We start from the raw sequence: 25,560 nt of genomic DNA, 5'->3' as shown, positions 1-25,560 counted from the left end.
AGAAAGCATATAAGTGAAGATTGATGTTCTCAAAAAATTTTTTTTTTTTTTTTTTGCCATGATTATTTCTAAAACAAGCAAAATAAAGCAACAAGAACCAGCATGAAAAACTAACAAAAACTAAAAACTGAAAATGAAAACCAAACTAAACAGTACATGACACCCCCCCAGACTTAAACTTTTCATCGTCCCGATGAAATCAATATGGTGGAGGAGGTGGAGGTGGACGAGGGAAAGGAGGTCTACGACGTGGTTGGCCAATAGGAAAACTAGGAAAACGTGGAATCTCACCCAAAGATCTATGATACTCATATAAAGCATCTACTTGTTGGCTAGTAAGCATCATGCTCTGCATAAAATCTCTCATCCTAGCCTGATCAGTATCATAATCCTGCACAAACTCAGCCACTTGACCTTGAAAATTCCTCGTAAACTGAAAATGATTTTGTACCTCCCTAAACTGATCATCAGATAAAGAGAAGCGCCCCTCCAACATTTTTCGTTGGGAATCTTGCTTCTCATGAAGCGATTCTAGAGACGTACGAAAATCTGAAAAATCAAACCTAGAAGATCCCGTGCCATATGCAAAAGAATGCCTAGCGGGCTCCATAAAACTAGAAGGTTGCGGGTGTTCATATGACAAGGGCTCATGATGTGGCTCAGTGTCTCCAGGTATAGAAGGGTTATCCTCAAAATCTAACTCAGAAATTACCCAATTAGCCAGGTTACGAATAGTAGTTCGTTCAGGAAAAGGAAGGGGTAAAGGAGAACCACTCCTCCTAGGAAACGCGAAACCATTCTCATCCCGAACGATCATTTTCATAGCAAGACATACATCAATGTCAATCATGTCATTACCATGAATTATTTCCAACCCATCAACATCAAGATTTAAGTTATAAGTTATTCGGGTAATCAAACCACCAAAAACAATTGATCCCGATGATGCCCTAGCAGATCTTAATAAGGTTTGAACAAAATGAAAACCAGAATCAAATTCAACCTTATAAAGCATAGCCCATAAAGCATAAAGCTCTATCTTTTTAACCACCCCATCACTCTCTCCCCTACCAAAAATAGTTTTACCCATGACTCTATGTAGATACCTAAAGATGGGGTTTTGCATATGGGAGGCCTTAGCTCTTGAAGGCTCATAAGGTTGATCTAACCCAGTTATTGCATTCCAAAAATGATTCCAATTAAACCTTGGATCAAACCTACGAGGGCTACCGGTGGTTAATCCAAAACAAAAATTAAAGTCACTAAATGCCCATAGAAATTCTTGATTCATTAGTCTAAAAGAGATTTTTCCAAAATAATCATCTTCATTAGTAAAATGGACATCCAATGAACTTAAAAATTCCAAAACAAGACGAGGATATGTAGGCAAATGTGTGTACATAATATCACTCCAATCCAAAAGCCCAATCATCAAATCTACATCTTCCCTAATTCCAAGCATATCAAGAACAGTTGGGTCCATATATCTAGTACACACTATCTTTCTATTGACAAGAATTACAAATCTAGTTACTTGATCATCATTTCTAAACACAATATTGAATTCATTGTCATTACCTGTGTTGCGTGAAGTCCTTTTGCCTTTGCCCTTCACTGGTTGTTTTCCTTTGTCCCTTGACGGCTCCTTCTCTTTGTCTCCACTGGATCCACCACCTCCTTTGCGAAGTTTCTTCAAAATATTGGACATCTTGATGAGTTTAGATAGGGGAAGAATTATCTAGAGTTGGAAAAATGAAACTCAAAGAACAAAGATCTTAGGTTAGGAGAACAAAAAGTCCAAGTCTTAGAAAGGAGGAGAATCGGATCTAAGAGATCTTGAGAGATTAGAGAGGAGTTTTTAAGAGATCGGGAGAGAAAGATATGTTTTGGAGAGTTGGGGGTGTGCGGAACACGGCCAAGATCTGGCCGTGTAAGGTAGAAAGAAGACTTTAATAACTCTCCTACATGGGCCATGCAGATCCACACGGCCTCCCCCTCTTCCCTCTCTGGATTCTTCGCACGGCCGTGTCTGGGACACGGCCTCTCCATCCTTCTTCTCGGGATTCTTTACACGGTCGTGTCTGGGACACGGCCTATACCTTTTTCTCCTCGGGAGATCCCACACGGCCGTGTCTGGATGACACGGCCCTAACACTTCCCTTCTCTGCAACCTTTACCTAGCCGTGTATAGCACACGGTCTAGCTCTATTTTGCACCTAACCTGAAAACAAAATCAAAAGAATGCATCAAACTAAAAGAAATTAAAATATAAATCAAAACTAACTAAAAGAACCCTTGGGTTGCCTCCCAAGAAGCGCTTGTTTAAGGTCTTTAGCTCGACCAAACTTGATCATTCACTTCTTTTCCTCGCCCTTGGAGGGCAGATATACTTTTCATTTTTGTTGGGAGATCTTCTCTCAACATCTTCCACCACATTGTCTCCTTCGTTTGGTGGCCTTCCATGAGGATGGAAATTCCATTCCTCAAGTTTATAAATGCTTGTCCTGCTACAAGCATTTAAAAGAGACGAGACATGGTTAGAGATATTAGATAGATCATATTCCAACCTTTCCTTACCAATTACCAAAGAAAGCTTATGATTTTTGACATCAATTATAGCTCCAGCTGTAGCAAGGAAAGATCTTCCTAATATGATAGGAATCCTGGGGTCCTCTTCCATGTCCAACACGACAAAATCTGTGGGAATAACATTCCCATCCACCTCTACTGGCACATCTTCTATAATACCCAAAGGGTACCTGCAGGAATGATCGGCAAGTTGAAGTGTCATAGTAGTAAGTTTAATATTTTTGAGACCTAATTTATTACAAATTGAATAGGGAATGAGGCTAACACTTGCCCCCAAATCACAAAAAGCTTTTTCAAAAAATTCTTTTCCTATGTTGCAAGGAATATAAAAGCTCCCTGGGTCCTTTAGTTTTGGGGAAGTGTTCTTCTCCAAAATAGCACTACATTCCTCACTAAGCGCAATTGTCTCAACCTCTCCCCTTCTTCTCTTGTTTGACATGAGATCCTTCAGGAATTTGGCAAATCTAGGCATTTGAAGAATAGCATCAATAAGAGGTACCTCTACACAAATTTCCTTAACTTTTTTGGCAAATCTAGGCACTTGCCAAATTCTTCATCTTTCTTGAGCATTGTAAGTCTCTGAGGAAAAGGGACAGCTTTGCTCTGATGGTTTAGTGGAAGAGTCTCTTCAACCTCAATGGTACTCTCCTCATTAGCTTGAATCTGATTTGGTATAAGAGGAGAGAGCTCTTCTTCTTTTTGTATCCCTTTTGAAGCGGTCACTTGGGAGTCTCCCAAGATCCGTCCGCTCCTAAGCTCAATTCTATTGCAATGCTCCATAGGATTTACATCAGGTTTTCCTAGAAGTTGTCCTGGTGCTCTGGATGATGAGGAAGCTAGTTGGGCAATTTAACTATCCTGGATCTTTTGATGCTTATCAGAATTATCCATTCTCTGAATGAGCTTTGCTAAATCTTGCTTCATTTCATTCTGACTTGAGATAATTTCTTCAAGCATCTTTTCAATATTTGACTTTGGTAAGCCTTGAGAAGATAGATGTTGAAAATTTTGTTTCCCAGCTTGAAAATTTGGTCTTACCCCCATAGATGGTCCTTGATCTTGATTATTTCTGTAAGAAAAATTGGGATGGCTCTTCCATCCAGGGTTATAAGTATTTGAGTATGGGTTATTCTGCCTTTGATTGTAACTCACGATTGCATCACATTGTTTCAGTTGATTGATTTGTGCAGTGATAGCTCCCAATGGACATGAGTCATTTGAGTGCTCTGAACTCCCACATACTTCACAAGATGTACTAATAGCATTGACCATATTAGCACTAGTCCCCATATTTTCAAATTTTTTTGTAAGAGCGTCCAATTTTGCAGACAAAAGAGTGACTGCATCTACATTAAACTTCCCTGATGCTTTAATTGTTGGGTTTACAGAAGAATAGCCACCACTTCTTTCATTTGCCCATTGATGATGATTTTGTGCTACACTGTCAATAATTTCTTCAGCTTCATCTAAACTTTTATTCATAAGTGCCCCTCCAGCAGCTGAATCAAGGGACACTTTGGTATGATAGTTGATACCATTGTAAAAAGTGTGCAACACTAACCATCTTTCCAACCCATGATGTGGGCATTGTCTGAGCATACTATTATATCTATCCCATGCTTCAAAAAGAGATTCTGAGTCAGTTTGCTTGAAGCTTGCAATTAAATTCCTCATATGAGCTGTTTTGCTTGGTGGATAGAATTTATCAAGAAACTATTGCTCACACTGCTCCCAAGTGGTGATGCTATTAGGGGCCAAAGAATTCAACCATTGCTTTGCCCTATCTCTTAAGGAAAACCCAAATAATAACAATCTAACTGCTTCTAAAGGAACTCCATTCATTTTCATGGTACCACATATTTCATAAAAGACCTCTAAGTGTTGATTGGGGTCTTCATGAGGTCCTCCACCAAATTGGTTCTGCTGCACCATAGATATAATTGCGGGTTTGATCTCAAAGTTATTAGCTTCCACTGGAGGTCTTGAAATACTAGATCGAAAACCTCTTGCATAAGGTGCTGCATAATCCTTGAGTGGTCTATTCGCTATGTTCAAATGTTCCTGTTCTTCAATTTGCCTTTACAGAATTCTTCTTTTATGGAAAGTTCTGTCAATCTCAGGGTCAAAAGGAAAGAATTCCCCTGCAAAGTTAGATCTTCGCATACACAAGAACAAGATAGCAAATGACAATTCAACAGAAAAAGAAAAATAAAAGAATCAAAAATGCAGAATTAAATTTGTACAAAAAGAATTAACAAGAAGTAAACGTTATACAAGAAAATAAAAACAGAAATCTAATGATTAGTTACAAATATGCAATATGAAAGGAAAACAAATGTTATGTTTAGTCTAACTCAATTGATAATTCCTAATGTTATAGCGCAGTCCCCGGCAACGGCGCCAAAAACTTGTCACGCTCTGCAAGTGTACGGAAATGTCGCAAGTAATATAAAAGATTATCGTATCCACAGGGACTGGAATAAGCACTAGAAATGTCTCAATGCGAATTAGCTAAACAACTATCCAATCGTTTCAAATGCAAAGTGAAGGTAACAAATCTAATATTATAGATCAACAAACAAGAGTTTAGTATTTTGAGTTATGATAAGGGAGATTCTAGGAGTTTCGGTTTCTTTGTAAGATTTCTTGAATGTAAATGGTTCACCAATTCTTATCCCTCAATTACCAAACACTAGTAGAAAGTTGCCGGTTCTATCTTGCAATAGATAACCGGCTAAGGACTGAGAAATGTATCTAAATATGATCAATTAGACGTGAACCTACGTTGTCCTTACACAGAAGCGCACCTATTACTATGCCTTCCTCGGATATCAACATAGAAGCCCACCACTTATTAATCTATCAAGATACAAGAAACTAATCACAAAATTCATCCTACTCTCTTGAATATTCATATTTCCTCTACAAGATTATCTCTCAAACGTCCTTACACGGGCTTGCACCTGTCACGTGGATCCCTCGGATGATCGAGTGAGAGTTTATCTTTACAAAGTCCACAAGAAATCCAAAAAATCAATCAAGATTGAGACTTAAGCAAAAACCACCATTAATCATTCAAGATCTAATTGATACAAGCAAGACAATGTCATTGAAACAAGAAAATGGCAAATCCATAAGAGATTACATCAATCCATCATACAAATACTCCCTTAATCCTAGAATACAAGATCTACTCCATGAATCGAGGAAGAATATCCGAAGAAATGAAGATTACAAGCATTTCTTAAATCCCCAATCCAAGAAACCAAGAAAAGGGGGAAAGAGAAAACTTATCTACAAAGAAGCCTCGTGTTCGGATCCAATCCTCGCTCCGGAGTCGAAATCGTCAAGAACTCCCTTAGAATCACCCAGAAATCCTCCCAAGAATGGGAGGAAACCACCAAATCTTGCCTTCTCCCAAAGGGGGAGAGATCCCCTTTCAATTCATGAAGGAGGGTTTAAATAGAGGAGGGAATCGGGCGCCACACGGCCCCGTGACACGGCCGTGTGAGATTCACACGGCCATGTCCAGTTCCTTCTCTGCCAAAGCTGCACGGCCGTGTGACTCACACGGCCGTGTGGTGCACACGGCCACAGCCTGCTTGGTTTCTGGAAACCTCACACGGCCGTGTAGATCCACACGGCCATGTAAGGCTTCTGCTCTGGTTGGCTTCAAATCTTGACACGGCCGTGTGAGGTTCACACGGCCATGTCATCTTCCTCTTCTGTTGGTGCCAAACTCCACACGGCCCGAGCTCCATACCAGTGCAGGGCCGTGTGAGATACACGGCCTGGTGCTTTCTCCCTTTGTTTCCTCCAAGGCTTGCCCAAAGATGTAGATTCTTCACCAAATCGACTCCTGTGTACAGAAAATGCACAAAAAGCAGATCTCCGAACCAAAAGAGTAAATATGCTAAAAGGAAAGCTGGAAGTATAAAAATGCATAGATCAAGCATGCTCAAAGTATGTAAATGTGCGTAAAAACATGCATAAAAGAGTATATAATCTACGCACATCAACGTTCTAGAGCAGCCCATTCTGGAGGCTCCTCCTACCAATGTCACGCGAGCAGACAAAGATGCTTACAAGAAGCATCAAGATGATGCATTAGATGTATCATGTCTAATGCTCGCGACCATGAACACTGAGCTTCAGAAGCAACATGAGTTAATGGGTGCTTATGATATGGTTGAACATCTTCGTCAACTAAATTAGGGACAAGCACGGTACGAGAGATTTGAGATCTCAAGGGCACTATTTCAGTGCAAGATATCAGATAGGGCTCCCATAGGTCCATATGTACTCAAGATGATTGGGTACATAGAGAATCTACAGAGGTTGGGATTCTCACTTGGCCAAGAGCTGGCCACTGACCTGATCTTGCTGTCTTTGCCAGAGAGCTACAGACAAATTTGTCATGAACTACAACATGAACGAAATTGACAAGTCACTGTCCAAACTGCTTAGTATGTTACGAACTGCTGAGCTCAACCTTAAGAAGGTTAAACCCAACTCTATTCTGATGGTTCAGAAAATCAAGGGCAAGGGCAAGCCTAAAGGCAAGGGAAAGTCCCAAGGCAAGGGCAAAGGCAAGGCACTGAAGCCTAAAGGAGGGGTCACCAAGGATGCTACCTGCTTCCATTGCGGTCAGACCGGGCACTAGAAGAGGAACTACAAAGTCTACCTGGAAGATCTTAAGAAGAAGAGAAGTGAGACTTCCACTTCAGGTATATATGTTATAGAAGTCAATCTATCTATTTCTTCATCATGAGTATTAGATACCGGATGTGTTTCTCACATTTGTACTAATGTGCAGGCGCTGAGAAATAGCAGGGCATTGACGAAGGGCGAGGTGGACCTACGTGTAGGCAATGGAGCACGGGTTGTTGTTATTGCTGTAGGGACTTATTTTCTATCTCTATCCTCTGGGCTTGTATTAGAGTTGGATGATTGTTATTATGTGCCTGCTTTGACTAAGAACATTATATCAGTTTCTTGTTTGGACAAGAAAGGGTTTTCATTTATGATAAAGAACAAATGTTGTTTAGTTTATTTAAATGATATGTTCTATTGTAGTGCACCTCTGATGAACGGACTCTATATTCTAGACCTTGAGAGCCCTATCTATAACATAAGTACCAAGAGGTTCAAGTCAAATGACATGAACCAAACATATCTCTGGCACTGTCGCTTAGGTTATATAAATGACAAACGCTTATCCCAGCTCCATAAAGATGGTTTGCTGGACTCATTTGATTTTGAATCATATGAGATATGCGAGTCATGCCTACTAGGCAAGATGACCAAGACTCCTATTAGTGGACACAGTGAGAGAGCGACTGACTTGTTAGGTCTTATACATAATGATGTATGTGGCCCTTTCAATGTCGCTGCTAGAGGTGGTTATAGGTACTTCATTACATTTACTGATGATTTCAGTAGATATGGCTATGTGTACTTGATGACACATAAGTCTGAAACCTTTGAAAAGTTTAAAGAATTCAAGAATGAAGTACAAAACTAGATTGGCAAGAGTATTAAGAAACTTCGATCAGATCGAGGTAGGGAATACCTTAGCCATGAGTTTCGTGACTATCTAGCTGAGTGTGGGATTCTATCCCAACTCACTCCTCCTGGAACACCACAGTGGAATGGTATATCCAAAAGGAGGAATCGTACCTTATTAGATATGGTACGGACTATGATGAGTCACACAGATCTTCCTACATTCCTTTGGGGCTATGCTCTAGACACACCAGCCTTCATTCTCAACCGAGTTCCATCCAAGGTTGTGATAAAGACACCATATAGGATATGGACTGGGAGAGATGCCCAGGTGTCTTTTATGAGGATTTGGGGTTGTGAGGCTTACGTTAGACGTCAAGTCTCGGACAAATTGGGACCCAAATCCGACAAGTGCTATTTCATTGGATATCCCAAGGAAACGAAGGGATATTACTTCTACGTTTCTAGTCAACACAAGGTGGTTGTGGCTAAGACTAGGGTTTTTCTAGAAAGGGATTTTGTTTCTAGAAAGACTAGTGGGAGTACGTTCAATCTTGAAGAAGTTCAAGATGCGAACAATAGCACTGAAGCCTCGATGGAAGTTGAACTGGAGCCACAAAGTGTTGTGGATGATATTGTTCCACAAGGAGTTGAGGAACAACAACCAATTTAAGTAGACATACCTCTTCGCAGGTCTGATAGGGTACGTCGTCAGCCTGAGAGATACTCATTTCTCTTGTCTGACCATGATGACGTTATGCTCATAGAGGGTGAGCCCACCTCCTATCTGGAAGCTGTGATGAGACCAGATTCCGAGAAATGGCTAGAGACCATGAGATCTGAGATGGAATCCATGTACACTAACCAAGTATGGACTTTGGTTGATCCACCTGAGAGCATAAAACCCATAGGGTGTAAGTGGGTATTTAAGAGAAAGACTGACATGGATGGACTTATCTTTAAGGGTCGCTTGGTAGCTAAAGTTTTCAAGCAAATTCATGGTATTGACTATGATGAAACCTTTTCTCCAGTAGCGATGTTTAAGTCCATTCGGATCATGCTTGCTATTGCAGCATACCATGACTATGAGATATGGCAGATGGATGTCAAAACCATGTTTCTGAATGGAAACCTTCTCAAGGATGTGTACATGACACAACCTGAGGGTTTTGTAGATTCACAGCATACTGGCAGAGTATGCAAGCTGCATAGGTCCATTTATGGACTAAAGCAAGATTCTCGGAGTTGGAATCTTCGATTCAATGATGCAATCAAATAGTTTGGTTTCATCAAGAACGAAGATGAACCTTGTGTCTACAAGAAGGTTTTTGAGAGCACAGTTGTCTTCCTTATATTGTATGTGGATGACATACTACTCATTGGGAAAGACATCCCTTTGCTACAGTCTGTCAAGACTTGGCTAGGGACTTGTTTCTCAATGAAGGACTTAGGTGAAGCATCCCGCATTCTAGGCATACAGATCTATAGAGATAGATCTAAGAAGGTGCTTGGCCTAAGTCAGAGTACATATATTGATAAGGTACTCCTACGGTTTGCCATGCAGAACTCCAATAAGGGATTTCTGCCGATGTCACATGGCGTGAGTCTTTCGAAGACTCAAGGTCCCTCTTCTAGAGAGGAGAGAGACTGCATGGATCAGATCCCTTATGCCTCAGCCATAGGATCTATCATGTACGTCATGCTATGTACTCGTCCTGATGTCTCGTATGCTTTGAGCATGACGAGCAGATACCAGTCAGACCCAGGTGAAAGTCACTGGATAGCGGTCAAGAATATTCTTAAGTACTTAAGAAGGACTAAAGAATATTTCTTGATATATGGAGGTGATGACGAGCTAACTGTAAAGGGTTACAGTGATGCTAGCTTCCAGACCGACCAGGATGATTATCGATCGCAGTCAGGGTTCGTGTTTTGCATAAATGGTGGTGTTGTGAGCTGAAAAAGTTTGAAGCAGGACACAGTTGCTGATTCTACAACAGAGGCTAAGTATATTGCTGCATCAGAAGCAACAAAGGAGGCAGTTTGGATCCGCAAGTTCATCACTGAACTTGGGGTGGTTCCTAGCATCGCTGACCCTATTGAGCTCTATTGTGACAACAATGGAGCAATTGCACAGGCTAAGGAACCTCGCTCACACCAGCGAACCAAACATATACTACGGCGCTTCCATCTCATTCGAGAGATCATCGATAGAGGAGATGTGAAGATTTGCAGAGTACCCACAGAAGCTAACATCGCAGATCCCTTGACCAAGGCTTTGGCATAGAGAAAGCATTATGGTCACACTAGGTCATTAGGCCTTAGAGCCTACACTGATTGGCAATAGTGCCAGTGGGAGATGTTGGAGTGTATACTGAAAGCCTAAGCTTTTGTAAACATTTATTTTGAATAAAGAATCACATTTGGTCAAATTATCTACATTTAGTTGTAGTTGTTCAATTAATTTATATTGTAGATAACATAGTATGTGGTGCCACATATAGAAGATGATGTTATCAATACCTTATAAATTATAAACAGTAGCTCACGACCAAAATGGAAAGGAACAAACCATTGGAAGGTTGTAGTGTAATTAGAAATTAGTTTATCTTGACTATATAATTACACTAGTACACTTAGAGTGTATTGAGTAGGACCATTTGAGGTCATTTCTTTTATACTGACTTTATAAAGGAACAAATACCTCAGTTATTATGGAAGTGTGTGCTCTTAATCCTAATATAATAACAAGCACATATATTTGATATTTATTTCTTTAATTTATCAATGGGTGAGATTTAGTTCGATGAATCAATAAGCCCGATAAGTTGGGACATGATATCACTTATAGTGTGTGTTGTTGATTATAGAAGGAAACTGTGTCCTAGTAATCTAGGTTGATAATGTCCCCAAGATGAGCTCATAAAGATTGTCATGTTAAACCCTGCAGGTGGACTTAGTCCGACATGACAATAAGGTTGAGTGGTACTATTCTTGGATAAAGATATTAATTAAATGAGTTGTCAGTAACTCACTTAATTAGTTGTCATTTGACATCTTAAACACAGGGAGACTAACACACTCATAATAAGAAGGAGCCCAAAAATGTAATTTGGGATTGATGCGGTAGTTCAATAATAGCTCTCTAGTGGAATGAATTATTATTGATAAAATTAAGTTGTGTGTTCGGGGATGCTTAATTTTATCGGGAGACCAAAACCAATTCCTCCTCTCGGTCCCTATCGTAGCCTCTTAATTATAGAGTACTATACCCACCTATACCAACCTTTTATACCCACCTAAAGGGGGCCGGCCAAGCTAGCTTGGGGATCAAGCTAGGGTCGGCCTAAGCATGGTTTATGGGTGGCTGGCCCTAGCTTGCACCCAAGCTAAAGGGGGCCGGCCCTAATGAAATTAAAAAGAATTTTTATTTTTATTTTTCTTATATGGAAGATATAATTTATTGGAGAGAATTAAAATTAAAATATCTCTTCTACAAAAGATTAAGAAAAGAGATTAGATCTTTTTCCTTATTTGTAGATAGGAAAGATATTTTATTTTTTCTCTGAAAATTATTCACATGTTGAAAAATTAAAATTATAGAAATTTCTTTTTATCAACCATGAAGGGATTTTTGAAGAGAAATTTTATTTTTAAAATTTCCGGAAACAAATTAGGAAATTTTAATTTTTTGATTGAAACTCTCCTAATTTGTCTCTTTGATTGTGGCCGGCCATTGTATGGATAAAGAGGAAGTTTTATTTAATTCTTCCCAATTAATTCATGTCAAGGAAAGTTAAGGAAATTTTATTATAATTAAATTTCCTTATTTGCCAAATCTAAGGAATATAAAAGAGGGGGTTGGGGTGCCTTCAAGACACACAACTTCTATTATTCTTCTCCCTCTTTTCTTCCTTGGTGTGGCCGGCCCCTTTAAGCTTTCTTTTCTCTTTGTTGTGGCCGAACCTCTTCTTCCTTTTGGAGATCAAGTTGTGGCCGGATACAAGCTTGGAGAAGAAGGAGAGAAAGTTTATATCCCTTGGAGCATTGGTGGTGTTTTCTCTTCATCCTTGGAGGTGCACTTAAGTTGGCTGAAACTTACAAGGAGGAGAAGAAGGTGCATAGGTGGTTTCTCATCTCGGAAGATCATTGCCCACACAACGTCCGAGGTTAGAAGAGGAATACGGTAGAAGATCAAGAGGTTTTTCTGAAAGGTATAACTAGTATTTTTCCTTTCCGCATCATACTAGTTATTTTTGGAAATAAATACCAAATACAAGAGGCATACGATTTTAGTGTTTCGAATTTGCTTTCGATGTAGTGTTCTTTTGTTTTTTATTTTCCTTGTGATTTGATTGTTCTTTTCGGTTGACCTAAAGTTATTTTAGGAAATTAAATATTAGCTTTCTTTAAAAGGTTTTGTCTAGTCGGTGGTGGTTGCTCCCATATCCAAGAAGGCAATGTGCCTCGCCACGTCAGTACTGGGAACCAATTATGGAAATTAATATTTAATGAAATTAATAACTTAGGTGATTTGGATCGAACGTGTTAAGTTCCACAGGAGATCCAAGTCAAAACCTAAAAGAACAAATAGATTAAACTTTGGATCAAACGTGTTAAGTTCCGCAGGCGATCCAAGTTTAATTTAAAAGAACACATGGTAGCTAGGAAAAGGTTCAGACCTTTGTACAAAATTTTTGTACAGTGGAACCATTAGGTTTTCCGAGTCGCAACCAACAATTGGTATCAGAGCTAGGGTTTTGCCTCTGTGTATTTGGTATTAGTTTAATTATGCACATGTCATACATAATTTAGGCAGGTTAATAGTAGGATATGCTAACTTTGTGGATACAGGATCCAACTATTATGGCTTATAGTTTTTATGTGTGTGATTGGACCCTTGGACATGTCAAGGGCATTTTTGTGTGTGCATGATTGTAATATAAAATACAGCAGGAGCTGTATTTAGTTTTATTAGGATTTTATTTTTGATCTAGTTACATGTACATTCCTTTTATGGAATATAGGATCGATGGATGTAAATTTTTATTTTATGTTCGATCTAGTTTACATGTACATTCCTTCGAGGAATATAGGATCGAAAAATGTAAAATTCTATTTATGTCGCGGATCGAATCTTGCAAGGCGTGGAACCTTTTGAGGACCAGAGGCGCAGCGGAACAAGGAGCAAGATGGATGCGACAACTAGACCCGGTGGCGGTGGCCAAAGATGGCAGCAGCTAGGGTTGGCGACACACGGAGGACAGCAATAGATAAAAAGCCATAATAGTTGAAAATTAGTTTTTCATTTATTACTTTTATATTGTGCTGTGTGTGCATGTTAGTATACAAGTCTAGTAAGCTAGCATAGTTAAAATTCCTCATTTATAAATATCTAAGTGGGAGAGGAATTTTAAATAAATTCCACGGTCTCCATTACTAGTTTGTAAGTGATGCAAACAAGCTTGCGCGTTGGCTCTGAGTGCCTTCCTCCATATCGGATGAGCTTGTTTGTGGATCACTAGAACAAACTTCCATTCTGGATGACTATAGGAAGTTAATTAAGAGCGTGTGATCTTCCCCATCGGAAGGGGCACAATCTTATTAATGGACTTAGTGTCAAGTAATGGTATACACTTAGGCACGTTTAATAGTATCCTCCCCATCGGAGTCACTGCTATTATTCGTGTGACCAAAGGATACCAACTATTAATTTTATTTGTTAAAAAGTTAGGTTGACAAGATAATAAATTTAATGGGTTAAACCCTCCTTTTACAAATGCTGAATTTGTATACGTGCACACTATCGTGGCATACAAAATTCACGGTGTTTTGAGGCGTTGGTTAATTTAAAATAGTATTGTTTGAGGAATCAATATTATTCTAAATTTAGAGTTCTGACCAAAAGTTATTTGTGATTCTTAGGATGACTTTCAACCCACTGTCCATCATACTACAACAGAATAGACTTACTGGTCCTAACTACATAGATTGGAAAAGGAACCTGGACATTGTTCTTACTGCTGAAAGCTATAAGTTTGTACTGACTGAACCTTGTCCTGATGCACTCACTGGGGAATCTACCCAAGAGGAGATTGAATATCATAGGAAATGGGTAAAAGCAGATGAGATGGTGCGGTGTTACATTTTGGCTTCAATGTCAAATGTATTGCAACATCAGCATCAAAATTTACCAACAGCCTATGATATTATGAACAATCTCAAGGAAGTCTTTGGTCATCAGGATCGGGCTTCTAGGCAAGAAGCCATGAGAAAGATAATGACAGCCACCATGCAAGAGGGTACTCCTGTGAGGGATCATATCCTAAAGATAATGGCTTATCCTAATGAAATACAGATCCTTGGAGGAGAAATTGATGGGGAAACCCAGATCGATATGATCCTCCAAACACTACCTAGAAGTTTTGAGCAATTTCGCCTGAATTACAATATGAACAAAAGGGTATATTCATTGGCGGAACTACTGACAGAACTTCAGGCAGCAGAAGGATTGTTTCGTCACAATTCTCATATTCTCTATACTAAAAATGGTTCTACTTCTAAACCGAACGGAAAGAAGAAGAAGAAACAAGTTAATTCAGCAAAGAAAGTGAATAAATCTCATAGTACAGGACCTAAAGCTAGAATGAAGAAGCCGAAGGGCAAGTGCTTCATCTGCAAGCAGTCAGGACATTGGAAGGCGGACTGTCCTCAGAGGAATCAGAACAACAAAGGTATATCTCTTGCTCTAGTTGTTGAAACATGTTTAGCGGTGTTATCTACCAGCACCTGGTGTGTAGATACGGGAGCCACTGATCATGTCTGCAATTCCTTGTAGGGGTTCCAGGAAACCCAACGACTAACTGAAGGAGAGATTACCATCTACATGGGCAATGCTACTAAAGTGGCAGTTGTTGCAGTGGGAGACGTCTACTTATCTTTTAATAGAAATAGAAATTTGGTTTTAAGAAATTGTCTTTATGTACCCAGTTTTAGAAAGAATTTAATTTCAGTTTCTAAACTATTTTTGGATGGATATTCAGTTTCTTTTGTAATGATGTAATTATTAAAAGAAATAAAGTGATTATCTGTTCTGGTGCATTAGTTGGCAATTTGTATACTTTAAATCCAATTTCTCCCACAAAGCAAAACATGGAAATTTATAATTCATCTTCTAACTCTAATAAGAGAAAAGAACCTTCAGAAATGAACCAAGCATATCTTTGGCATCTAAGGCTTGGTCATATTAACTTAAGTAGGATTCAGAAGCTTATGGCCGATAGACTTTTGGGTTCATTAGAGTTGGAAAACTTTCCAACTTGTGAATCTTGCTTAGAAGGTAAAATGACCAAGAGGCCTTTCAAGGCCAAGGGGTATAGAGCCAAAGAAGTATTAGAATTGGTTCATTCTGATTTGTGTGGACCTATGTCTGTCCAGGCAAGAGGTGGTTTTGAATATTTTGTCTCTTTTATAGACGACTATTCAAGATACGGATACATTTACCTAATGCGCCGCAAGTCTGAGTGCTTTGATAAGTTCAAAGAATACAAGGCTGATGTGGAAAAACGACTAGGTAAAAGTATCAAGACACTACGGTCTGATCGTGGTGGCGAATACCTCTTAGGAGAGTTTAGGAATTACTTATCAGAGGTCGGGATTCAATCCCAACTGTCCGCACCTGGTACACCCCAACAGAATGGTGTGGCAGAACAAAGGAATAGGACTCTTATGGAGATGGTTAGATCGATGATGAGTTATTCAGAATTACCAAATTTGTTTTGGGGATACGCTATGGAAATAGCAGTGTACATTCTAAACTTAGTACATTCTAAATTAGTTTCTTCTACTCCCACAGAATTGTGAAATGGGCGAAAGCCCAGTCTAAGACATATTTGGATTTGGGGTAGTCCAGCACATGTGCTGAAACCAGATGCTGATAAGTTAGAATCTCGTACAGAAGTTCGCGTGTTTGTAGGGTATCCCAGAGGAACGAAAGGTGGTTTATTTTATAGTCCTAAAGACCAGAAGGTCATTGGTAGCACCAATACCCAGTTTTTAGAAGAAGACTATATAATCGATCACAAGCCCAGTAGCAAAGTTATTTTAGAAGAACTTAGAGAGGACATGTCTACCTTAGTACCAACAGTACAAGATGAAGTACTACAAGAGACTGCAACACGTGTCACACATGATACACAACCACAGACTCTGCCTTGTCGTAGTGGGAGGGTTGTTAGGCAGCCTGATAGATTCATGTTTTTGAGAGAGTCTTCGGACTTGATCCCGGGTAAACATGAACCTGATCCCCGAACATATGACGAAGCACTCCAAGATATAGATGCAGCATCTTGGCAAAAGGCAATGAATTCTGAAATAGAGTCTATGTACTCTAATAAGGTCTGGGAGCTCGTAGAACCACCTGATGGTGTAAAAGTCGTTGGATGCAAGTGGATCTACAAAAGGAAAAGAGGGACAGACGGGAAGGTAGAAACCTTCAAAGCTAGGCTTGTAGCGAAAGGGTACACTCAGAAAGAGGGAATCGATTATGAGGAGACCTTTTCACCGGTAGCCATGCTTAAGTCTATCCGGATACTCTTATCCATTGCTGCTTATATGGATTATGAGATTTGGAAAATGGATGTCAAGACAGCTTTCCTTAATGGAAGTCTTGAAGAGAACATCCATATGAAGTAACCAGAAGGGTTCATTGAAAAAGGCAAAGAGCATCTAGTATGCAAGCTCAATCGGTCCATTTATGGACTGAAGCAAGCTTCAAGGTCTTGGAACATCCGGTTTAATGAAGTAATCCAGTCATATGGATTTATTCAGTTTCCGGATGAGTCTTGTGTATACAAGAAGTGTAACGGAAACGTGGTGATATTTCTTGTACGATACGTGGATGATATTTTGTTAATTGACAACAATGTCAAGGTATTATCGGACGTAAGGGTATGGTTGTCCAAACAATTTGATATGAAGGATTTAGGAGATTGTGCACACATTCTTGGGATCAAAGTTATAAGGGATCGCTAGAAAAGAATGTTGTGTCTGTCCCAAGCTTCATATATAGATACAATCCTTGCTCATTTTAGCATGCAGGATTCCAAGAAAGGTTTCTTACCTTTTAGGCATGGAGTATCTCTATCTAAAGAGATGTCTCCAAAAACATCAAAGGAGATAGAGGACATGAAAGCAGTTCCTTATGCTTCGGCTGTAGGAAGTCTAATGTATGCAATGCTATGTACGAGAGCTGATATCTGTTTTGCCGTGGGCATGGTTAGCAGATATCAGAGTAACCCTGGACAAGGACATTGGACTGCGGTAAAGCATATATTAAAGTACCTGAGAAGGACTAGAAATTATATGCTAGTTTACCAAGTAGACGATTTGCTCCCTATGGGTTACACGGATTCAGATTTCCAATCAGATAGGGACAATAGTAAGTCTACATCAGGCTATGTGTTTACTTTAGGAGGTGGAGTCATTGCATGGAGGAGTGTTAAGCAGAAATGCGTTTCGGACTCAACCATGGAAGCTGAGTATATAGCAGCCTCTAAGGCAGCTAAAGAAGCAGTATGGCTCAGGAACTTTCTAATGGACTTAAATGTGATTCCTGGTTTGCCCAAAATCATCACAATTTATTGTGATAATAGCGGTGCAGTTGCAAACTGAAAGGAACCATGAGCCCATAAGGCAAGTAAACATATAGAGCGCAAGTACCACCTGATACGAGATATCGTGAAGCGAGGAGAAGTTGTCATCGCCAAGATTGCATCAGCAGATAACCTGGCAGATCCTTTCACTAAGGTCTTTCCAGCTAAAGCTTTCGATCGGCATGTGGAGGGAATGGGAATCAGATGTATGGCAGAAGATATGGCAGCTTAGTCGTTAGTATAAGTGGGAGATTGTTGGAGTGTATACTGAAAGCCTAAGCTTTTGTAAACATTTATTTTGAATAAAGAATCACATTTGGTCAAATTATCTACATTAAGTTGTAGTTGTTCAATTAATTTATATTGTAGATAACATAGTATATGGTGCCACATACAGAAGATGATGTTATCAATATCTTATAAATTATAAACAGTAGCTCACGACCAAAATGGAAAGGAACAAACCATTGGAAGGTCGTAGTGTAATTAGGAATTAGTTTATCTTGACTATATAATTACACTAGTACACTTAGAGTGTATTGAGTAGGACCATTTGAGGTCATTTCTTTTATACTGACTTTATAAAGGAACAAATACCTCAGTTATTATGGAAGTGTGTGCTCTTAATCCTAATATAATAACATGCACATATATTTGATATTTTTTTCTTTAATTTATCAATGGGTGAGATTTAGTTCGATGAATCAATAAGCCCGATAAATTTAATCACATTTGGTCGATATATTTTTTTCTCTAAATATTTTTAAAGTATCAAACTTGAACAAACCTTCATTTTTTTTAGGGATTTATTTTCCAAATGAGCTTGCATGATTTGAGTTTATCTAGTAATCAAAATATAGTTGAGAGGTCATCATAAAAGCAAGAGTACTAGTCCGGTTCTATGAATCATGACAATTTTTAAAAATATCTATGATCAAAGTCAAGCATAATGTGAAGAGATCCTAAAACTAAGCCAACATTCAAATTCTTCTAGTAATAACAATGCTCACTTCATTCTACTATATATATAAAAACATAGATCAATAGACATACTAGCATATCAAATCACACAACATAAATATCTAGATGAAACGTGCTAGTATTTTACTATGAGGAATAAACAACAATTACATGATGAGTGATGTAATTAAAGAAAAAAAGAAATAAGAAAAAATTAAACTAAACTCATCACATTCTCCCAGATTTAAATTTTTCATTATTCCAATGAAAACTAAAAGTGAAATATAGAGGAGATTTTTGAAGTTAGAGAAGTTACCAAGTGATAAATTCCAAATTATTGACATTCATGTGTTAAAAACACTCCTCTATCTAATATTCATATTCTTTCATAACTTGGAATCCTATATAAAGAAGATAGATTAGAAAAATTAGAAAAATTAAGTACAGGATATGAACTATTATGAATAAAGAAAAGGAACTAGAAAGAAATTAAAAATAAGAAAGAAAGACTTGAGTTATCTCGCAAAAAGCGCTTATTTAAGGTCATTAGCTCAACCCTTTTTTTACATCACTTAAATCGTGACCTTGGAGGCATCAAAAATTTAATAACCCTTTTACTAAGGGTTCGTAATCTCTCACAAATTATTCTCTCCTTCAAAGGCTCCTTACATAGTTGCTCCATACTTGATTGCTGTGCAAAATATATCTTGCGACCAATGTGCTCGAAAAAATAGTGGTTATCAACTTTATAAATATTAAACACAATGTTATAGGAACTATTGATTAAACACTAGTTAACTACATACAATAAATTATCTAGATAATCGAAAGATGGTTCACAAACGTTAGAAGAGAGATTGAAGATAGGGAGAGAAGATTAAGAGAAAGAGAAAGAAGAATTGATCTTGAGAGGGGTTGATTTTAAGAGAATGTGAGAAATGGTTTGGGAGACAATTCTAGGATTTCGGTTTCACTATGATGCTAGTTAAAGTCCATATGCATTATTCATCTCCTTACCTCCATCCTTATGTACATGTAGCAAGTCTAAATAAATATCGACACTATCCCGTGACGGTCATGTCTGAGTGATACTCCTATTGGTGTCCAATGTTATTAAGTAGAAGAGGTAACCTAGCGAGTCTGGTTAAAGGGATACCCTTGTCACTAGGTCCCCCCCTCCGGTCATACAATTACTAGATTATACAGGACACTTATTAATATAGAATTAGAGATAACCCATTAAACCTAATTAGATGCTTCTTTGTGGAAAATTATTCTACTTTTCAAGGCAATGCCTTAGATGTTCGAAAATGGGATACCTTTGTCACTAGGGCCCCTCGATCATACAATCTAGGGCATTCTCCCTACGGGGTGAATAATCAATACACATCTACATGTTTGCACCATTCACATATTTCATCAAACACATAGAAGGTACAACATACATAGAACATGACATAAACACTTCATTGAATAAGAAAATGTCAAAATACATAGTTCATACATCATATCACATCATAGTTACTTCCTACATCCTAGATCGAGAGAATCACTCCATTGCAAGTAAGATACAACCAAGAGACAATAAAAATAGCATCTATAACTCAAAACATGGATTGAGAGAGAAGAGAATGCTTATCGGTGTGTCGTCGATCTTCTAGGTTAGACTTTTTGCTCCAGAGGTGGACGATTCATCAGAGATGATGAAGATGACCTCTCTAGGGTTTCCCGTTAAGGGGAGAACACTTCACCAAGGAGATGGATGAAGTTCCAAACCTAAGATGAGTCAAAGAATGAGGTTCTTGACTTTTTTATATCTCCTCCAAACTACCTAAGAAAATCAGGATTACAAGGGTTCGGTAAACTGAGTTTTTCACCCCTTAAATATGGTATTCTCATAATTCCCTTGAAATTATCTACAATCTAATATTCAGATTGAACTAGAAGAAAGTTATGGTGGTTCAAAGTTTGATCTATAGTTTGGGCAGAGGTCCCAATGAAGCCGCGGTTGGGAGGCACGATCATGCCATTTAACATAACTAGACCCAGCTTTATTTCTATTAAACTTGAAGAAAAGTTGTAGATCTTGAAGTTAGTTACATTTTGGTATAAAGAATAGCTCATAACTCCAACTGAGCGCAAAGATATGGTCGTTTTAAAATAAGTCTACAGTCTGCCCAAGATTTAACACATCTTGTTTTCACGTGACACAGCCTCGTGTTCTCCACCACTGTGGGTCTTCCTTGGCTCTACAAGAATGGCACGGTCATGCCTTTTGGCATGACTATGTACTACCTTGCCATGGGAGAAGGGGCATGGTCGTGTGGTTTCACACGGCCTGAGCTTGATTTTCCTTTGGTGGTGGCGGCACGATCGTATGGGTTCACATGACCATGGCCTTCTCCTCCTCTAGGAATGTGGCACGGTCGTGTGGATTCTACAAGGCCAGACCATTTTTCTTCATTTGTTCTCTGAGTGGTCTACCAACATCGCTTTCGCTTCAAAAGCACATCCTGTCAATCAAAACAAGCAAAGAGTAGATCTCCGAACAAAAAGAATGAAAATATGACATAATAATGAAATATGATGCAATAAATATAGATTATGCTCATGAAATATAAGTAGATGTGTGTTAAAATATACATAAAAGTGTATATAATCTATGCACATCAATAAACTTAGCTTCGAGTTACCTGGAAGTTGTTCAAGTCACTTAGAATGTTCGGGTCGATTGGAACAATTTACCTTGTCAAACTTAGTCTAGTTCTCCGAATAGGCTCTAATCTCTCAAATCTTCATCTAGTTGCGTCTTCTTACAACACAAATATGCAAACAACACACATAACCTAGTACTTGGTATGCCTAACCTACTAGGTTTACTTACTTGGAGTTCAATCTTCCAAGACTTCACTTTGTCAAGTGTCCAGATCCTAGTTGACCCACCTCAGATTTAACCTAGTTACCAACTAGGTTTGCCTAATTTCCAACTTGGTCTTCCATTACTTAGCCATGCTAGAACTTCCATTTTCAAGTTCCCAACTAGGTCTTCCACCGCTTAGCCCTACTAGTGTAACGACCCGCCTTCTATTGACAAGGCTGTGAGGCCGATCGCTACATTATGCTGTGCTAAATTACTATTGCGGAAATCTGGATTGATTAAAATTTTACTAAACTAATTACTGTAAAAGCTGAACTTAATATTCTAGGTGTACCTAGGAGTTGTACACATGCTAGGGAAGATAATCTATGCCTCTCGGATGTCCTGCTAGCTATAATCAGGCATTTCAATCGATCCATGAATCGATTGGGCTGTCGGATCGATCCAGTGATCGATCCATCTTGATACCGGCACTGAGAAAAACTCTAGATCGGTCGGCTGACCGATCCATAAGCTATATTCCTTCTGTATGCGGCTGGATCGGTCTACCGACCGATCCAGGAGTACACTGATCGGTCGGCTTGACCGATCCAGTGGCTCACTGATCGGTCGGCTGACCGATCAGTGAGCTTCTGTACTCTCTGTTCGCATCTGGATCGGCCGGCTGACCGATCCATAACAGACGCTAACTCTCTGTTCGCGACTCCAGTGGCACAACCCAATTCTGATCGATCTGTAGATCGATCTGGGCTTCTGATTTCGAATCAGAACCCCTGATTTCAGCACTATTTCGTGCCCAACTCATACACATCAAGTCTATAACAGCTAGAAACATTTTTAACATGTATTAGCTAACATTTTAAACATGATATCACGCATGGTTCACTAATTCATGGCATGCAAATGTACTATGTGTAGAATAATAAGGTTCTAACAGTTAACTAATTTTGCTGAAAGTTCTAATGCATAAATAAAGCTTGTTAGATCCCTAAGATCTTTTATTCCAAGTTTCTTCCACACACATCTTCATCGCATTGTCCTCCAGCCTCCGCTAGCCCATTTTCCCTTTACCTTTATCTGCAGTATAAGGAAAAAGTATCTGTAAGCTTAAAGCTTAGTAAGAAACCCGCTACCTCACAAAACATGCACACGATGCAATTTATGTTTTGAAAACATGCTATTTGAAATACGTACTGAACATAGATAAGCATGACATAGCAAAGTTACTAAGCACAAATACTGAAACATAGCATGCATATCAAAATCTAAGCATGGAGCTAACTCATGGTATCAATCAGGAAGAACTAAACTGAAACTGAACTAAACTAAGCTGATACTGAATTAAATCCTGATCACATAGGTGACTGAGAGTTTTGAAAACTGTATACATAAGTAGATTAAAATAATAATCATGCTGCTGAGGGCCCTGGCAACTGTACGTGCTGTGCGCGCACCCCTAGCTAGACCCGGGATTGCAAGTTCCAAATCTAGTAGGGTTTACTAGGTTATCTGAACCTAGGGACGACTGTGGGAGTCCAACCCAATGGATATCTGATCCTGTACAGTGCCACTGCTGAAAATAAAATACTGAATAGCTGTACTGTTTTATTTAGCCGTTTCTAGGTTATCTGAACCTAGAGCTAGGTTGTCTGAACCTAGAGGCGACTGTGGGAGCCCACCCATTGAACATCTAGTCCCATGAAAGCTGTAATAAAGCTAATTAACTGGATCAATACGTCTATACGGCATTTGACTGAGCTGAATAAATGCCCACTGAATCAAAAGTTGTCCTAATCTTTTTATCGAGCATTTGGTGTGCTCTAACTCTCCTCTCTAGTAGGGAGACCACCTCTAGGCACCCGACAACGTCTAACACCTCAAACTGAAGAGGGCAAACGCGTCCGGCCCATCTAGAGGTGCTCGACTAATCCCTAAAGCTGCGAGGAGGGTTAAATACACCCTAGATGTCGACAAAAATCCGAGTATAACTAATCTAAAAGCATGCATTCAAACGGAAGCTACTTATACTGCAGGTGAGGGGTTTCTTACCTCCTATTCGTAATTTCTTACGATTCTAATCGCGAGATTTTCCAGAGGAGACGATCCTTTCGACGATCTTCTCGCGTCTAAGCGTTCCTCTCGCGAAGGGAAACGTCCTCGTGTCGGAGATGTCGCCGGAAGGTGTCCTTGAAGCCCTAGGAAAGGAACCCTAGGTTTCTTCTTGTGGTTGGCGCCGAGAGAAGGAGAGGGAAGGGGGCGGCGTGGCTAGGGTGAGGAGAAGGAAAAGTCACGTTAAAAAAAAAAAAAAAAAACTCTTCACCTATTAAATTCCCTATTTATATTAAGTGGGTAATTTCAGCCCAACTCTAATATAAATTTAATTGCCTCCCTTTCCTTTTAGCATGACCCTGCTGGGTTCAACTGGTTACTAACATTATCCGTAAACCGTAGGTCTCGGGTTCAATTCCCGCTTAGGCCGTTTTCGTTTTCTATTTGTTTTTACTACTTCCGTTACTCTAAAAATTCTATAAAAATATCCTAAAATTCCAGAAAAATCATAGAATATTTTAAAATAGTTTTGAGAATTTTCGGGCATTACAACTAGGACTTCCATTACCTGGTTCAGGTCTTCCACCAATTACCCAAGTATCCAGTCTTACTTGGACTTCTCACTCACTTTCAAACATCAAGTCAACCTTGACTTTCTTAGCCTCTACACTCAACTCAATTAATCGTGATCAAGTTATTTGTTACCCTTGACAAAATTCCCTTTAACATATTATTCAAACAAAATCATCAAAACCCTGGAAGTCGATTACACAAATAATCTTCCTCTTTTTAATATTTGACAATATATTTAAGTTAGGATAAAGTACTTGGCCTAACATTTAGGGTTTATGCTAAAATTAGAGAAACTAGGGCTTCTAACTTAAATACTTTTTCTCTCCCTTTGGCATATATCTAAATTAATTGAATTCTTAATGTCTTCTTTAGGTATTGCACCAACAATAGGATTTTTCCTTAGTAAAAAATTAACCCTTACCCTTCTTGAAAGACCATATGTTTTAAGATATTTGAAAGTATTTTCAAATGAATTGTTTTCAACCTTTGCAATTCATTTGAAAAAAAAAATCAAAATTTTTTCAAATGCGTTTCATGGTAACATGAATTTAAAAAATATTTTCAAAATATTTTCTTATTTCAAGATGTTTGGAATGAAAAAAAAATTGAAAATTTTCTAAGGCATGATTTAAGAAACATATTTTCAAAACAAGATTTTGAAGAGTATTTTGAGAAAGAGAATTTTAAAATATGAAAATGTCTTTGAAAAAAAAATTGAAAAGAAAGATTTTATGTTGAAAATAATTTTTCAAAATTCGTTGAAGATAAAAATTTTCAAATAATTTTTTTAAATCAATATTTTTGAACAAGTCTTTTCAAGTACTCCCTTAATCTGAAAAAATCTTAGGATTTCCTCCTTAACTATAAGGAAAGTAATCCAATGGGTATTAGAGTTTCAGTATTTTATGGTTGACCAAAGGATCTACAAGTTAAGTGATGGTCAATCGTTAATATTTTTAAAGTGCAGAGATTTTCAATATATATATATATATATACCCAATCAAATATAAAATATCATTAAACATTATTATTATGTGGATCACTATTTTGAAAATATATTTAATAAAATAGTTGATGTAGGGCCAACATAGGAGGACCTAATTTTCAATGTTCATAACTTTTGACACAAATTCAAAAACAGGACCTATTTGTGTTTATATGTACATAATTTAGAGATCTATATTTATTATCGAGGAACTCGTAACTGTTGGTACAGTTTTGTACTAACGATCTAATTCAGGTTTTGATAAATGACAAGTTAAGTTAGGTTTTATTGTGATATAATCACTTGATTAAGTGTGCAGGAAATCCAGCTAGGTCAACGGGTTGACTGGATAGCTGGTACGAAGTCTA

At 38.5% G+C, this 25,560-nt stretch overlaps 1 non-coding gene across 1 annotated transcript; it reads left to right on the top strand.

The window, feature by feature from the left end:
* Positions 1–4,159: 4,159 nt before the first annotated feature.
* Positions 4,160–4,265, top strand: LOC122025936. The gene has a single exon (XR_006123940.1). It is a non-coding gene; the product is annotated as a small nucleolar RNA R71 (small nucleolar RNA).
* Positions 4,266–25,560: the final 21,295 nt, after the last annotated feature.

This window comes from Zingiber officinale, chromosome 9B, assembly GCF_018446385.1.
Source record: "Zingiber officinale cultivar Zhangliang chromosome 9B, Zo_v1.1, whole genome shotgun sequence".
In the NCBI taxonomy this organism is placed as follows: domain Eukaryota; kingdom Viridiplantae; phylum Streptophyta; class Magnoliopsida; order Zingiberales; family Zingiberaceae; genus Zingiber; species Zingiber officinale.
Note: the sequence above shows the minus strand (reverse complement) of the source record. Positions and strands in the feature narration are given on the sequence as shown.